Here is an 18,076-nt window from a genome sequence, read left to right as displayed (position 1 = left end):
GTTTACTGAGGCAGCAAGGAGTATAGGCAGAGTGGATGGAGGGGAGGCTGGTTTCCGTGATGTGCTGAGCTGTGTCCACAAATCTCTGAAGTTCCTTGTGGCTGCTTGCAGAACAGTTGTCATACCCAGCCCTCGTGCATTAAGACAAAATGCTTTCAATGGCACATCGATAAAAATTGGTATCAATCGATGGAGACTTGCCAAATTTCTTTAACATCCTGAGGAAGAAGAGGCATTGGTGAGCTTTCCTGGCCGTGACATCGATATGCTTGGACCAGAACTTCTCCAGGTGCTGGTCACGCCTTGGAACGTGAAGCTTTCAACCCTCTCACCCTCAACACAGTTGATGTAGGCAGGAGGATGTGCACTGTTCCACCTGCCCTTCCTGAAGTCAAAGACCAGCTCTTTTGTTTGGCTGGCATTTGTTGCCATGGCACTATGTCGCTCGGCTCTCATCTCCTCATTTCCTTCCTGTGCTCTGACTTGTCACTATTTGAAAAGCAGATTATTACCCATGCCACATGCTAGTGATTTGACAAATACATAGTGCAGTTCAACATGCTCCTTTTCCTGATGTGTGCTCTGTTGACGATGGGAAGATTTTGGGGCGTCAGAACGTACTCTTGTCCAAATTGTTACTGTATATGACAAACAACAGAGGACACAGCACCTGCGGACTCTGGTTTGAAACCAGCTAAACTCCACCACCACCCTTTGCCTCTTTCTACAAAGCCAACATTGAATCTAATTGCTAACTTATCCTGAATTCCTGGCAACTTCTGGTAACCACACATCTCCCCCCCGCACACACCCCCGTCTTAAGACCATAAGACATAGGAGCAGAATTAGGCCATTCGGCCCATTGAGTGAGCTCTGCCATTCCATCATGGCTGATTTATTATCCCTCTCAACCCCATTCTCCTGCCTTCTCCATGTAACTTTTGATGCCCTGACTAATCAAGAACCTATCAACCTCCTTTTTAAATATACTCAGTGACTTGCCCTCCACAGCCATCAGTGGCAATGAATTCCGCAGATTCACCACCCTCTGATGAAAGAAATTCCTCCTCATCTCTGTCCTAAAGGGATAATGTACTTCTAATCTGAGGCTTTTCCCTTATCCCTCTGGCCACTTTACCTCTTCTCTTTCGTCTGCCTCACCCTCATGACCTGCCAAACATCAATATATGCTTGTCCTTTCATCCAAGGTGGACTGTCTCCCACCAGACTCTTTCTGTCAGCACTGTACATCTTCCACCCATCATGTCCCAACTCCTCATATCAACGCTTTCCATCCCCCCCCGTTTCCTTAGATTCACCAAACACCCACCAGCTCATTCTCCTATTTACCTAGCTCATTCTCCTCCCCAACCCCCCCAACCCCCAGACCCCAGCCTGTTCTTGAAGCCACGATGTCGATGCAGCTGGACGAGGCAAAGACCACAAGAAAGAGGGACAGGGTTAGGAGATTTGGCCCGTCAAGTCTGCTCCAATGAGGGCCAGGTCACTTCCCAGCCACGATGCTGAGGACCTGTGTCCTAGAGGTGCCATGGTAGCACGATGCGATTACAGCTCGAGGCGTCAGAGTTCAGCGTTCAGTCCCCGCGTCCTCTGTAAGGGGTCCCTGTGGAATGCGTGTGATTTCTCCGGGTGCTCCAGTTTCCTCCCACAGTCCAAATATATCCCAGGGAGGTTAATCGGTCATTGTAATTTGTCCTGGGGTTAAATTGGGGCTGTCAGGGATTGTGGGGCAGCACAGCTTGAAGGTCCAGAGGGACCAATTCTGTGCAGTACCTCTAAATAAATAATTAAGGGTTAACCACAGCTCCAGGCAGACTATTCCAGTACAGCTACAATGAAGGGATCTGCCTTCCTAAGTGGGCCATCACCCAAACATGCCCAAAATTACTGTGCGCCGTACCATAAAGCATCTCAATGCCTTTGATCCAGCTTCAATTCCCACTGCTTCCTACAAGGAGTTTGTACCTTCTCCCCGTGACCTCGTGAGTTTCGCTTTCCTCCCACAGTCCGAGGGTGTGTGGGTTCGGGTTGGCTGTGGGTACGGTATGTCGCCGCTGGAAGCAAGGTAACACTTGCTGGCTGCCCCCCAGCACAATCCTCAGCCTGTGTTGGTTGTTGATGCAGACGGGTGCATTTCATTTTGTTTGTTTGTTATGTGCCGTGTCGTATACCGTGGGTGATTGTGGTCTTTCCATGACCGTGATTGTTCTTAGCAAATCTTTCTGCAGAAGTGGTTTGCCATTGCCTTCTTCTGGGCAGTGTCTTTACAAGACAGGTGAGCCCAGCCATTATCAATACTCTTCAGGGACTGTCTGCCTGGCGTCAGTGGTCACATAACCAGCACTTGTGATCTGCACCGGCTGCTCATACGACCATCCACCACCTGCTCCTGTGGCTTCACGTCACCCTGATCGGGTGGGGGGGGGGTGATAAGCAGGTGCTACACCCAAGGGTGACCTGCAGGCTAGCAGAGGGAAGGAGCTCCTCACACCTCCTTCAGTAGAGACCTGTCTCCTCCCCGCCACCCAATTACAATATAGATTTGACAAATAAAACTAATCTTATTCTTATTACCAATCTATATCTTATACCAGGGCTTGAACTTATACAGTACTGATTTATTGGTTACTAGGTAACCAGTCCAAAAACTATTAAATTGACAGTCATATTTATGATTCCTATGGCCAGGATGACACAATACACTCTGTCGAAATTAAGTATTGCTACACAGGTCTGGAGTGAGATAATTTGGCACTGCGAGGGCATGGGCATTGCAGATTTTTCCCCATGGAAAGGGTACTTAAAGCTAAAAGGTGTAGGATTTGGACAAGGGGGTAAGAGATTCAGAGGGGATCTAAGAAGGAATTTCCTCACCCAGAAAATAATTGCTGTTATGTTTTGCAACTTCAAAACATTAAACTAGTTCAAAGTCCGGGAATGCAGGTCTAGCTTTGGGTTTACTTTTAGCAATACGTATGCAGTTCACATATTTTTATGTATTATTTAAATAAACAAGAATGCTTAATCAAACAGTATTACTCAAATGCCACTGAAATATTAAATTTATAATAACTGCCCCTGTTAGCCTCCCCGCCCCCCCCATCTATTACCAACACCTCCTGTCACTGCACTGTGAACACGTTTTAAACATTTTCTTTATAATTCTGAGTTGGATTGGGCTATAAAATTGTTATTTTCTTGGAGTTTAACATTAAGACCATAAAGTATAGGAGCAGAATTAAGCCATTCGGCCCATCGAGTCTGCTCTGCCATTTCATCATGGCTGATCCAATTTTCCTCTCAGCCCCAATCTCCTGCCTTCTCCCCGTATCCCTTCACGCCCTGACCAATCAAGAACCTATCAACCTCTGCCTTAAATATACCCAATGACTTGGCCTCCAAAGCCACCCGTGACAACGAATTCCACATATTCACTACCTTCTGGCTAAAGAAATTGCACCTCATCAACATTCTAAATGGATGCCCCTCTATTCTGAGGCTGTGTCCTCTGATCCTAGACTCTGCCACCACAAGAAACATCCTTTCCAGATCAAGGCCTTTCAACATTCGATAGGTTTCAATGTGGTCACCCCTCATTCTTCTGAATTCCAGTGAGCAGAGGCCATTTCCTAAGCTTGTTTGTATTTCTATATAATCGTCTATATAGAGTGATCAGTAGAGCTACCAGGATTTGATGTTTCAATCCCTATGGTAAGTTGGCACTCTCGATGTTGGCAGTGGGTTTGGAGTGGTGACAAGGAGGGAGGGTAGGTATGTCATCGGGGTCATCAGGTGGGCACCCTCCTTCTTTGAAGTTTCATTGATAAGCCCACGACGTCTCCAGAGGGCTCAGCGGTGCTACCTGACGTCCCAGATACACCCCCTCAGTTCCAAACCCTCCTGTCTTCATCTTGCAGCCCAGTTGTTGTCTTTCCTTTTAATCCAAATCCAATTGCTGCTTGAGTCTGTCAGTAGTTACGGTTGCCTCTGTTTTTCTATGGAAACGTTTTGGTTTTAGTGATAGGCGTCACATGACTTGTATCTGGCCATCTGATTGGTTGGTGTTACCAATGGAATTTAATGTATGAATGGCCTGGCGTAGGAAGTCTAGACCAGCTTTCTTCGCCCTCTTTTCCTTAGGCTCTTCCCCTGCCTGCTCTTCCCTTTGTCTCTCCGTGCTTCTTCCTTCTATCCTTTGCTCTCTTTTTAGATTTACTGAGATGCTGCAGGGAATAGGCCCTTACCGCAGTTCCCTGATTCAACACCGGCCTAATCAAAGCACAATTGACAAGGACCAATTAACCTACCCACTGGGGAGCACCCGGAGAAAATCCACGTGGTCATGGAGAGAACGTGCAAACTCCTTGCAGACAGCGGCGGGAACGGAACGCCGAACAAGGTGATCGCAAGCAACAAGCTTTACGCCTCCAATGGATTCTTAGATCACAAAAGCCGACTACGTTGTAACTACATGCCGATATTTACAGTATCTATTTACGCACGTTTTATTCCACAACCGTACCCTTTGTTACGGTAAGATGGCAGCATGCTCCGACACAGCAGCCTCTCTGGGTCCAACCAAAGGTGTTATTGTTTTTCTTAAACGATTTATTTTCTACAATTGCAAGATACTGGTGTACATGAATAAGTTTTGCAGGTCTATCCCTTTAGCAAGTTGCTCGACAGAGGAGGAGGTGCTGGAGGAGCAGGACCTGGCTCCTGCGGCAGAAAGGAGTCAGAGTTGGTGCACGCACGTGATGCGATTGGCTACAGCGAGAGATTTTCCTTGTGATGGCAGGACCCTGGTGGAGACTGGTGATGTAGAATACTGCAAGTCCAGTTCGCTGGTTTATTGGGGAGACCGAGGCCAGGGGAGCTGCGTGGCCTCGGTTGTAAAACGAACCAGGCCTCGTGCCATGAGGTCGCCTGTTGCAGCCGACCACAAGAGGAAATGCTGGAGGCGGTGGGGCATCGGGGGCTGGGCTCGCCCATCATTGCTGCCCTCCAGTGTTCGCTCAGTGGGAGACAAGCTGAATTACATTCATCTGCAGACCACTGAGGCCATGCTCTTGCTGACAACATCCATGCATCATCAGACTGCAGGACTTGACACTCAGGGATTTGGGCTAACTTTTATCTTTTATAGAATCCTTTATTCTTTATAATTGCTCAATATTGTTGTTTTTTGTTGCATTACTATGGTAAACCATGTATATAGGTTGTAAACAACAGGAATTCTGCAGATGCTGGAAATTCAAGCAACACACATCAAAGTTGCTGGTGAACGCAGCAGGCCAGGCAGCATCCGTAGGAAGAGGTGCAGTCGACGTTTCAGGCCGAGACTGACAGCTGAAAGTTCATATCCCTTACTCACTCTTCCTTCAGTTAGTCCTGACGAAGGGTCTCGGCCTGAAACGTCAACTGCACCTCTTCCTACAGATGCTGCCTGGCCTGCTGCGTTCACCAGCAACTTTGATGTGTGTTGCTTATATAGGTTGTAACTGGGTTACCTGCCTGGACACGCCCTCTGCTGACTGCTCCTGTGGCTCCTCCCACAGACCCCTGAATAAAGGCGATTGTGCCACTGCTCCTCCCTCAGTCCAGGACAGATACTCAGCATGGACGTGGGTCTATTTACTGTTAATAAAAGCCTTTCAGTATTTACTCTACTTCCAGTCTTTTGGAGTAGTTGATAGTGCATCAATTACCCGCTAACACGCCACAGCAAATTCCTAATACATGTAAATGTATAAGGTGAATAAAGTCGATCCTAGATTGTTCATCATAATCTGGAGTGGGCTGCCTGAGGGGTTGGTGCACGCAAATACTCCCACAACATTAACAAGTATTTGGATGAGCACGTGAGTTGTCAAGGCAACAGACCCACATACTGATAAATGATATGAATGTGGATGGGCTAGTGAGGGTTGGCAGTGTAAATGTGGGCTGAATGGCCTGTAAGGCTGTTCCCTATTGACCAAATGTGAATGCAAAGCCTAATAAACCTGAACTGGAATTCAAAGTTCAAAGTAAATTTATTATTGAATTGCTGTACATATGGATAACCATATACTACTTTGAGTTTCATTTTTTTGCAGGGATTTACAGGATAAGACATATACAATAGAATTTTATGAAAAATTATACATGAACAGACAAAGGCTGACGAACAATTAATGTGCAAAAGCAGCAAAACTGCAAATAAAAAAAACATAATACTGTGATTCCCACCCGCTGTCCATAAGGAGTTTGTACGTTCTCCCCGCGACTGCAAGTGTTTCCTCTGGGTGCTCCGATTTCCTCCCACAGTCCAAAGACCTACCAGTGTGTAGGTTAATTAGTCATTGTAAATTGTCCCGAGATTAGGCTAGGGTGAAATCGGGGGTTGCGGAGTAGCACAACTCAAAGTGCCAGAAGTGTTTATTCCACACTGCATCTCAATAAAAAAGTAAAACATAATGAGTTGTAAAGAGTCCTTGAAAATGAGTCTCTAGGTTGTAAAATCAGTTCTACAATTACAGCTTCTTTCCAACTGTGATAAGACTGCTGAACGGATCCTGACCTGGATCTGGGCCGTACCCTCCAAATATCCGGACCTGCCTCTCAGTTTTCTTTTTTGCACTACCTTACTTTCCATTTTTCTATTTTCTATTGATGATTTATAATTTAAATTTTTAATATTTACTATCAATTTGTAATCTAGGGAGCGGGAAGCGCAGAATCAAATATCGCTGCGGTGATTGTACGTTCTGGTATCAATTGTTTGGCGACAATAAAGTATACAGTATAAAGTATTCAGTTCAGAGTAATGGAGATTAAAGTCAGTTCTTGGACTATATAAATATTCTTTACTCACTATTTTGAATTATGTTACTCTCTATTTTGAATGTTACTCGCTATTTTGAAGTCTGCTTGCTATTTTGAATGCCTTACACTTTGGCCCCAGAGCAACGCTGTCTCGTTCAGCTGTAATTAGGTATGGTTTGAATGATAATTAAACTTGAATTGATTTCGGGAGCCTGATGACTGAAGGGTCACTACTGATCCTGATTCTGGTGATGTGGGTCTGTAAGGCCTCCATGCCTCCTTCCTGAAAGTAGGAAGTTTGGAATTGGTTTATTATTATCACATGTATAGAGATACAGTGAAAAACTTGTCTTGCATACTGTTCATACAGATCAGATCATTACAGAGTGCATTGAGGTAGAACAAGGTAAAACATTAACAGAACGCAGAATGAAGTGTAACGGCTACAGAGAAAGTGCAGTGCAGGTAAACAATAAGTGACAAGATCATAACGAGGTAGATTAAGTGTCCAGGTAAGATGTCCGGACTGGGACTTTTTTTTTCCGGAATGAAATCTCAGTACAAACTGTCGTGATTTATTTTTTTCACATTACTGATGAGCTGTGTCTAACTTTCCTTATTTTGCATATTTTAATATAATCTACTTCTTCGGCTGCAACCTGCATGTCGACTACCTGCTGCCTGCTGTACAACGGCTGGTAAACAGTACCGTACTACCTGTTTTGTGACTGGAAGACATTCACCTGCGTTTTTGTCAGGCACATCTGGGACCCAGGTGCTGGGTGGAAAGTCAGCAAAGCGCAAAAACCCCTTAGCTCAGATCAGGGTTGATAGATTTATGGAGATGAAATGGCCTGAGAAGCATTAACTTGTTATGAAGGACGACAAAGAACAGGAAAGGTTATTAGTCATCAGTCTAACGAAAGAGGAACGTGGATAATGTGGTAAACATAACCAGTGAGCCATTGCGATAAGTGACGGCAGCTGAGGTGAGTGTAAGCTGAGCGTCTAGGCCAAAAAACAAGCATGTAACGCTGAGGCTTAATAAGACATCGGTCAGACCACACCTGGAGCATTGTGACCAGTCTTGAGAGATTTGCTGGCATTAGAGAGGGTCCAGAGGAGGTTCGCAAGATTCCAGGAATGAAAGGATTTTAACATATGGGGAACATTTGGTGGCTCTGGCCCTGTACTCACTGGAGTTTCATAGAACGGGGGGGGGGGGTGCTGGTGAGTGAGAATCTCGATGAAAGCTATTGAATAGCTGGGGAGTCTAGGACCAGAGGGCATGGCATCGGAATAGAGGGACATCCCTTTAGAACAGAGGAACAGAGATGAGGAGGGATTTCTTTAGCCAGAGGGTGGTGAATCTGTGGAATTCATTGCTACAGACGGCTGTGGAGGCCATGTCATTGCGTATATTTAAAGTGGTGGCTGATAGGTTCTTGATTAGTCAGGGAGTCAAAGGTTATGGAAGGAGGCAGGAGAATGGTGTTGCTAAGGATAATAAATCAGCCAAGATGGAATGGTGGAACAGAGTTGATAGGCTGAGTGGCCTAGTTCTGCTCCTATGTTTTATGGTCTAAATCACACAGCATACAACACTGGGCGGCACGGGAGGTCGTTCCTGCCTGTGGCCATCAAACTTGCAGCTCCTCCCGTGGAGGGTCAGACACCCTGAGCCAATAGACTGGTCCTGGACTTTTTTCCATCTGGCATAGTTTGCATTGTGTTGTTTGATTGTTTGTGGTTTTTGTATTGCTATATTTATGCTCTATTCTTGGTTGGTGTGGCTGTAACGAAACCCTGTTTCCCTCGGGATCAATAAAGTATATCTATCTATCTATCTATAAACTGATCAATACAACGTCCTGGAGTTAGTAAACAAATCCTTTACTCTATCCTAAGAGAGTTCTGGAAATGAGTCACTGGGTCATAGACATATACAGCTCAGAAACAGGCCCTTCGGCCAGCTCATGCATACTAACTAAAGTGCCTGTGAGCTCCACTCATTTCCTTGCATTTGGCCCATAATCCATCTAAACATTTCCTAATTATGTACCAGTTCAGATGTCGTGTAGTGTTCTCACTGTATCTGCCTCAGCCACTGTTAGATTAGGGCATAGAATTGTAATTTTTCTTGTATTTTTAGAACACAGAAGACCATAAAACATAAGTGCAGAATTAAGCCTTTTGGCCCTTAGATTCTACTCCACCATTCCATTATGGCTTATTTATTACCCCTCTCAACCTCATTCTCCTGCCTTCTCCCCATAACCTTTGACGCCCTGTCTAATGAAGAGCCTATCAGCCTCCACTTTAAATGTACCAAATAACATGACCTCCACAGCCGTCTGTGGCAACGATTTCCAAAGAGAGAACATCAAACAGCACAGGCCCTCTCCCCCCTGAAACTGTGCCAACCTTTTAACCTATTATAAGATCAATCTAACCATTCCTTCCTATGTAACCCTCTATTTTTCTATTGTCCATGTGCCATGTTAGAGTTTCTAAAATACCCTTAATGTATCTGTTTCTACAACTCCCCTGGTGGGTGTTCCACACACCCACCAGTCTCTCTGTAAAGGACTTACCTCTGCCATCCTCACTATACTTTCCTCCTCCTTCTCCTTCTTCGGCCCTTAGTGTAGGCCATTGATGACCTCCCGTCTCCGTTGTCCAAAATCGATGGTGCGGTTGGTTCATCAATGCTCCTGCAATCCATTGTGTCCACTGTACGAGGGATTGGCCTAGACAGCTTCACTGGAGCCCTGTTGGCCGGCCCTGCTTGTTTCCACCTCTCATGACAGGGACGTAGGGTTGGACTTTGAGAGGCATACTTTCCCTGCAGTCACCTTAAAATAACGCCCCCTTGGTTTAGTCATTCCGCTCTGGGAAAAAGTCTCTGGCTATCCTCTCAATCTATGTCTCTTATCATCTTGTACACCTCCATCAAGACCCCTTTCACCCTCCTTCGCTCCAAAGAGGAAAGACCTAACTCCCTCGTCTTATCTTCCTAGGCCATGCTCTGCAGTCCAGGCAGCATCCTGGTAGATCACACCCGCGCCCTCTCAACTCGCATGTTGTAAAACTGCATTTTTCTTGTACTTGCCTGTAACTTTCCTGCACTTGCTCGTATTTCTTTAAAATCACCTACTGTATACAGGTGAAATTGTTCAGTAAATTTCCAGTCCTGGAAGGAGAGCTGATTGCGTTTTTTTTTCTAGAAATGTCTCGGCTTTTCTGCAGCAGGTGCCAAGCTGTTTGAATCTGGCTATCGTATAAGAGAATTTTCACCACTGGAGTATTGTCTATCTCTCGCCTGAGAATGAAATGACCACGGCTTCTCTCTTCTGTTCATTCTTTGCTCTTGTCAGCCTTAATAAAATGGCTGTTAGCACCAAGTATCTTGCTTCATTCTTGACTTCCAAAGAACCTCAGATCAATATTAGATCCAACAACTTCCTCTGGCAGTTCATAATTTACCCCTCCACCCTCTGTGTGAAGAAATGTATTTATTTATTGAGATACAGTGTGGGAAAGGCCTTTCCAGCCCTTTGAATCATGCTGCCTAGCAACTCCCGATTTAACCCCGGTCTAATCATGGGACAATTTACAATGAGCAATTACCCTACCGCCGTGGGGTAGGACTGTGGGAGGACACCAGAGCACCCGGAGGAAACCCATGAGGTCACAGGGAGAACGTACAAACTCCTTACAAGCAAAAGCAGGAACTGAACCGGGTCACAGGTACTGTAAAGCATTGTGCTAATCACTACTCTACCAACCCTCAGGTCTCTTTAGAATCTTTCCCCTCTCGCCTCAAACCGTTGCCCCATAGGTTTAGCCTTCCCACTGCCCTCTGCGTGATACAGTCATCCCTCAGATCCCCCTTAAGTCTTGAGCAACACACACAAAATGCTGGAGGAACTCAGCAAGTCACTGTCGATTGATGGGAGTAAACAGTTGACACTTAAAGGCTTAGACGCTTCATCAGGATGCCTTAAATCTTTCCTCTCTTCCCTGAAACCTGTATACTGTAGTTGTCGACTCACCTACTCTGTGACCATCCTCCCTACCTATGCCCCTCATGATCTTATACATCCCTACAAGGTCACTCCTCAGCCTCCTGCACACCAGGGAAACTGTCCGGGCCTATTCAGTCTCACTTATAATGTAACCTCCCCACCACCACCACCACCCCAGCCCCGACAACGTCCTTGTGAACTTTAGTCTGCGAACTCTCTAACTCAGTCAGTCACACCCCTCCCATAACGTGGTGACCAGAATTGCATGCAGTACTCCACATGTGGTCTTACCAGCATGACGTCCCAGAACTTGTACTCAATGTCCCTGCTGATGAGAGGAGAAGAATTGCCCAATCTTTATGACTAAACACCTGAGGCATACTCAGGATGAACCAAGTGATGTGATGAGACACTCAGCGATCTTCGTTCCACAGCTGTTTGCTGTCAGTGTAAGTCTGCTTGAGCTAGTAACCTGTCAGGTTAAAAGCAACAAAGAGTGATGGCCAGTGATAAATTTAGTGCTGATTATTTGCAATATTTAGATTCCGAATGCCGAAAGTCCATAAGAGGAAAGTGAAAGATTTCTTAATGACGGGATTATGATGTGTCTAAAATGGGTGAGCATTCTTTGGAGTTATTTTTAACGTTCTCAGTGTGTACATAGTTCTTAGGCGCTGAATCATTTTCAAGCCGGTCTCATTATTCATCGGTTTATGGATAATCAGTATTTCCATCTCAAAACTCCTGTCATGGTCTGTAGAACCATAAAAATGTACAGCACAGAAGCAGACCCTCATGCATGCCTGTCTATGCCTATCACATTGGTGAAACCTGTGCCTATCTGTGCCCATGTCCCATGTGGGTGAAGCACATGGCTATCTTTGCCTAACACGTTGACTAGGTCCTTGCCTTTCAAAGTCTATGTCCTACGTGGGTAAGGTCCATACCCATCTATGCCCACACCTCTCTATGCCTTTACCTCCACGTTGATGTAGCCCATGCCTAGGCCCCACATTCTTGAGGCCTATGCCTATCACAATCGTGAGGTCCATGCCTATCATGTTGGTGAGCTCATACCTATCTCTGCCCATGTGCCATGTTGGTGAAGGACATGCCTACCTATTCCTTTGCCCCACATTGGTGAAGCCCATGTTTATCAATACCCATGTCCCATGTAGGTCAAACACATGCCTTTCTATGCATATCATGTTGATGAGTCCATGCCTATCTACGGCCATCACATTGGTAAGGTCAATGCTAATCTATGTCTATCACTTTGGTGAGGTCCGTATCTGTCTAAGCCCATGCCCAACCTGGGCAAGATCCATACCGATCAATGCCCATGCCCTATGTTGATGAGGCCAATGCCTATCTATGCCCTTGACTATCATGTTGGTGAGGTCCATGCTTATCTATCTGATCCATGTTCATGAGGTCCATGCCTACCTACGCCTATGCTCATGTTGGTGAGGTCCATGGCTATCTATGTCCATGCCCCGCATTGGAGAGGTCCATGCCCATCTATGCCTATGCTCATGTTGGTGAGATCCTTGGCTATCTATGCCCTTGCCCCACATTTGGAGTATATTATGTAGCTCTGTTCACCTTCCTATAGGAAAGCTATCAATAAGATTGAAAAAATACAGGGAAAATTTGCAAGGGTGTGACTGGAATTTGCGGACCTGAGTTATAGGGAAAGTTTGAATAAGTCTGAATGAGGGATATAGATAGGGTAAATGCAAGCAGGTTTTTTTCCAATAGGTTTCAATAGGTACATTTAACGTCAGAGAAATGTATATCATATACATCCTGAAATTCTTCTTCTTCGCAAATATCCATGAAAACAGAGTTCCCAAAGAATGAATGACAGTTAAATGTTAGAACCTCAAAGCCCCCCAACTCCCCCCATGCACAAGCAGCAGCAAAGCAACGAGCCCCCCACCCCACCAGCAAAAAATAGCATCAGTGCCCTCCACCAAGCACTCAAGTGTACAGTAAAGGATCAATAAACACACAGACTTGCAGTACCCCAAAAACTACTCGTTCACCTGGTAATTCGACAAACCACAGGCATGAAGTCACTGAACATGAACGTCGAGAGGTGGGAGGACATTGCTAGCAATCCCTCTCACTGGAGGCTGGAACTACGTAGAGGTCTAAAAAGAGGAGAAGAGAAGCTGAGGCTTGCTGATGAAGAAAAGCGCACTCGTCGGAAAAACAGCACCAAGACAACACTGGAGGACAGCGCCTTCAAGTGCAGTCGCTGCAGCCGAGACTGTCACTCCCGTGTGGGACTCTACAGCCACAACAGACGCTGCTCTAACACAGACTGAAGCAAGACTTTCCAAGTGCAGATCCATGGTCTCACAAGACTAACAGATGCCACCATACCATATCTCCCGAATAAGGGAAAAAGAGATATCCCCGTTTCACAGCGAGAGAGGAGACATAATGATGTTAAAAGTTGTATTGCTTTTTTCCGAGCTCTGTGCCCAGAGGGTCAGTCCCCGAAAGGGGCAGATCTCCAGACACACAACCCCCGGCAGCTAACCTGCTGTTCCTGATGTTCCGTGTTCTCCCACGACACCTCAGTCAGGAACACCGGTCTAGAATCAGCATGTCTCCAGAGCCACAAAAATCCAGAACCCTGAAAGTGTGCTTGCCTTCCAGGCCGTGTCCGTGGGATATCAAAAAGCAGCCAGTCGTGAGGCCCCGACAGCGGGTCCCATTCCCGCAAAGGAACGAAGTCAGAGTGTAACTCCAGGTCAGGGTCTTCAAAAGAACCTTGAAAAGGAAAGAAAGAGAGATATCAAAGATAGAAATAGAGCTGTTTCTGAAGATGCAAGTGAAGGAGTCGCTGTTTAGCGCCATCTTGACTTCCAAGTCCACTGAGGTTAGCTGAGACTAGAACTAGAGGTCATAGATAAAGGGTGAAAGGTGAAATATTTGAGGGGAACCTGGGAGGGAACCTCTTCACTCAGAGGGTGGTGAGAGTGTGGAACGAGCTGCCAGCAGAAGGGGTAGATGGGGGTTTGATTTCAACACGCAAGTGAAGTTCGGATAGGTACATGGATGGGAGGGGTATGGTGGGCTGTGGTCCAGGTGTGGGAATAGGCAGATTGATAATTTGGCATAGACTAGATGGACTGAAGAGCCTGTTTCTATACTGTGGTGCTCTCTAACTATGACTCTAAACCAATCCTATTTGCCTACATTAAGCCTGTATCCTTTTGTACCTTTTCTATCCATGCGCCTATCTAAATGTATTTTTGAAGATGTGCATCTACAAAAAGCACCACTGTTATTCACTCATAAACAAGGGAAAATCTACAGAAGCTGGAAATCCAAGCAACACACACAAAATGCTGGCGGAAGTCAGCAGGACAGGCAGCATCTATGGAAAAGAGTAAACAGTCAACATTTCAGGCCAGGTCCTTCCAAGTCTGTAATCACAATCCCCTCCTTTGGCAGTTCATTCCAGGCACCCACTGCCGTCTTTGTCTGAAAAAAATAACTTCTCAAAACTCTCTTGAATTTTTCCCCTCACCTGAAACTTGTGCCCCCTCAATTGAGACTCCCTTGCCTTGGGAAAAAGAGTCTAACTGTCCATCCTGTTTATGCCCCACATGATTTTATACACCTCCATGAGGTCACCACTCAGCCTCCTACATTCGAGTGAGATTAAACTATCCAATCTGTCCTTATAACAACAGTCCTCCATTCCAGATAACATCCAGGTGAGTCTCTTCTATGCCCCCTCTATGGCTACTACATCCTTTCTGTGGTGTGATGATCAGAACCAAGTGCAGTCTTTCCATTATTTTGTATAATTGCAACCGATAGAGTAACACTTGTTGAGAATGTTCTGGATATCCATCAATTTCAGCGTGATTATTCCACTCGAACTCCGCATCACCAACCAATACCTTATTTCCCATTCCTTAGTGACATGGCATCAGGTCAATAAGCTTTCCATCAATGTCAACAAAGTGGGGGTGGGGGTGATGACATGCTCCGGCCTACGTCAATGGTGCTGAGGTTGAGAGGGTTATGAGAGTTTCAGTTTCTGAGGAGTGAACATCACCAATAGCCTGTCCCGATTTTTAAGTCCAAAGTTAATGCATTATTAATGTACATGTATTTCTATAAGACCATAAGACATAGGAGCAGAATGAGGCCATTCAGCCCATCGAGTCTGCTCTGCCATTCCATCATGGCTGATCCCAGATCCCACTCAACCCCATACACCTGCCTTCTCACCATATCCTTTGATGCCCTGACCGATCAGGAAACTATCAACTTCCATCTTAAATACACCCATGGACTTGGTCTCCACCGCAGTCTGTGGCAGAGCATTCCACAGATTCACTACTCTCTGGCTAAAAAAATTCTGCCTTAGCTCTGTTCTAAAAAGTCACCCCTCAATTTTGAGGTTGTGCCCTCAATTTCTGGATACCCCCACCATAGGAAACATCTTCTCCACATCCACCTTATCTAGTTGTTTCAACATTCGGTAGGTTTCAATGAGATCCCCTCGCATTCTTCTGGATTCCAGTGAGTACAGGCCCAAAGCTGCCAAATGCTCCTCATATATTAACCCCTTCATTCCTGGAATCATCCTCATGAACCTCCTCTGGACTCTCTCCAATGGCAACACATCCTTTCTGAGATATGGGGCACTAATGTTGACAATACTCCAGTTACAGCCAGACTAGTGTCTTATAAAGACTCAGCATTATCTCCTTGTTTTTATATTCTATTCCCCTTGAAATAAATGCCAACATTGCATTTGTCTTCTTCACCACAGACTCAACCTGTAAACTAACCTTCTGGGAGTTTTAATTCCCTCTGCATTTCTGATGTTTGAACCTCTTCTCCATCTACATAATAATCCACACTATTGTTCCTTTTACAAAGTGCATTACAATACATTTCCCAACACTGTATTCCATCTGCCACTTTTTTGCCCATTCTTCCAATTTGTTGAAGTCCTAGTGCAATCACATTACTTCCTCAGCACTAACTACCCATCCACCTAACTTTGTATCACTCACAAACTTTGCCACAAAGCCATCAATTCCATTATGTAAATCATTGACAAACAATGAACACCACTAGTCACTGACGACCAACCAGAAAAGGCCCCCTTTATTCCCACTCACTGCTTCCTGACTGTCAGCCATTCCTCTATCCATGGCAATATCTTTCCTGTAACGGTACAGGACTTTAACTTATTAAGTAGCCTCATGTGTGGCACCTTATCAAAAGCCTTCTGAAAATCCAAGTAAATGACATCCACTGCCTCTCCTTTATCTACCCTGCTTGTTACTTCCTCAAAGAGCTCTAACAGATAGTTCAGGCAAGATTTGCCTTGACAGAAACCATGATGACTTTGACTTATTTTATCGTTAGTCTCCAAGTACCCTAAAACCTCGTCCTTAATAATAGACTCCAACACTTTCCCAACGACTGAGGTTAGGCTAATTGGCCTATAATTTCCTTTCTTTTGCCTTCCTCCTTTCTTAAAGAGTGGAGTAACATTTGCAATCTTCCAGTCCTCCAGGACCATGCCAGAATCAAGTGATTCTTGAAAGATCTTGGCCAATGCGTCCGTTATTTCTTCAGCAACCTCTCACAGGACTCTGGGATGTAGTCCATCTGGTCCAGGTGACTTATCCACCTTAAGACCTTTGATTTTGCCTAGTGCTTTTTCCTTTGTAATAGCAATGACGCTCACTTCTGCTCCCTAACACTCATGGACCTCTGGCACACTGCTAGTGTCGTCCACAGTGAAGACTGATGCATTAAGTTCATCTCCCATTTCTTTGTCCCCCATTACTACTTCACCAGTAGTCCAATATCAACCCTCATCTCGCATTTACTCTTTATATAATTGAAAAAAAATTTTAGTATCCTGCTTTATATTATTGGCTAGTTTGCCCTCATATTTCATCTTTTCCCTTCTGATATCTTTTTTAGTTGCCTTTTGTTGGATTTTAAAAGCTTCCCCATTATCCAACTTCCCACTCATTTTTGCTACATTATATGCCCTTTCCTTGACGTTTACGCAGTCCCTAACTTCCTGTCAGCCACGGTTGCCGACCTCTGCCATTTGAGAACAACTTCTTCTTTATATTTATTTATTTATTGAGATACAATATGGAACATGCCCCTCCAGCCCTTCGAACCACGCTGCCCAGCAATCCTCCGATTTAATCCTAGCCTGATCACGGGACAATTGACAATGACCAACTAATCTACCAACCGGTACATCTTTGGACTGTGGGAGGAAACCGGAGCACCCGGAGGTACGGGGGGGAACGTACAAACTCCTTAAAGACAGCAGCGGAATTGAACCTGTGTCGCTGGTACTATAAAGCATTGTGCTAACCATTACACTACCATGTCGCCACAGTATATCAGGCGTTAGCCTTTCACAAGGATTATAAAAACTTTTTGCCTGTACTTTACTACTCTTTCCCTAAAAACCACAATTGACTCATAAACAACCACAACTTCTATAACTCTATGTACTATTCCATTTTTGACAAAGGTAGCCACTCCTCCTCCATTGCCCATTTTCCGATCACGTCTCATATCAACATAACCTTGTATCTCAAGACTTAGACAAGATCTCAACCAGGCTTCCTGTATACATATAACATCAGGTTTATTTGTTAACTCTTCAATAATTTTGTTTTAAACTCCTGACTATTAATTAACATGCTTCTAGCATTTCATTGTAAGATTAGAAAAACAATTAATTACCCTTCTTTGAAGTATGAATATTATTTACTTCTCCTTGTAAAGCACCATTAATTAACTTCTAGAGTGGAGTTTATTTATTGCTAGATGTCTTGATTGCAGCTTTTAATATAATTATTTTTCTTTCCTACTTTTATCTTGTGGCTGTACAATTTACAACATCTGCCATGAAAGCAAACTTTAGTTTATCAACAATCAACAAATCATTTGTGTTAAAATCAAGCACTTTACTCACTGACCGTAATCTATCTGTATTCCGGGTATTAATAAGTCCCATTGACGCCGTCTCTACTTTCTGCAGAGCCTCTGCATATGAAATGCACTTCCACAGCTTTCTTACATACGGGACTGCCCTGCATAAGCAGAGCTATGGTCTTTGCAGTTGCTACCTTTTAGCCTAATGCCTTCTCCACAACTGCCATAATCATGTTCTCCTCTACATGTACCACACCACT

General features: G+C 44.9%; 1 long non-coding RNA gene across 2 annotated transcripts in view; it reads right to left on the bottom strand.

Annotated features, from left to right (window-relative positions):
- The window catches only part of LOC134343672 (uncharacterized), a 34,567-nt gene extending 16,696 nt beyond the window's left edge, over positions 1-17,871 (bottom strand). The window contains exons 1-4 of one of the 2 annotated variants that reach the window (XR_010017313.1): positions 17,861-17,871; positions 13,408-13,640; positions 12,905-13,012; positions 11,212-11,328 (exon numbers count right to left, since the gene is read on the bottom strand). This is a non-coding gene — a long non-coding RNA (uncharacterized LOC134343672). Of the gene's footprint in view, positions 1-11,211; positions 11,329-12,904; positions 13,013-13,407; positions 13,641-17,860 lie in introns of those variants that run through there. The other variant, XR_010017314.1, reaches the window with a different exon arrangement.
- Between the last annotated feature and the right edge of the window lie 205 nt (positions 17,872-18,076).

This window comes from Mobula hypostoma, chromosome 3, assembly GCF_963921235.1.
Source record: "Mobula hypostoma chromosome 3, sMobHyp1.1, whole genome shotgun sequence".
Taxonomy (NCBI): domain Eukaryota; kingdom Metazoa; phylum Chordata; class Chondrichthyes; order Myliobatiformes; family Myliobatidae; genus Mobula; species Mobula hypostoma.
Note: the sequence above shows the minus strand (reverse complement) of the source record. Positions and strands in the feature narration are given on the sequence as shown.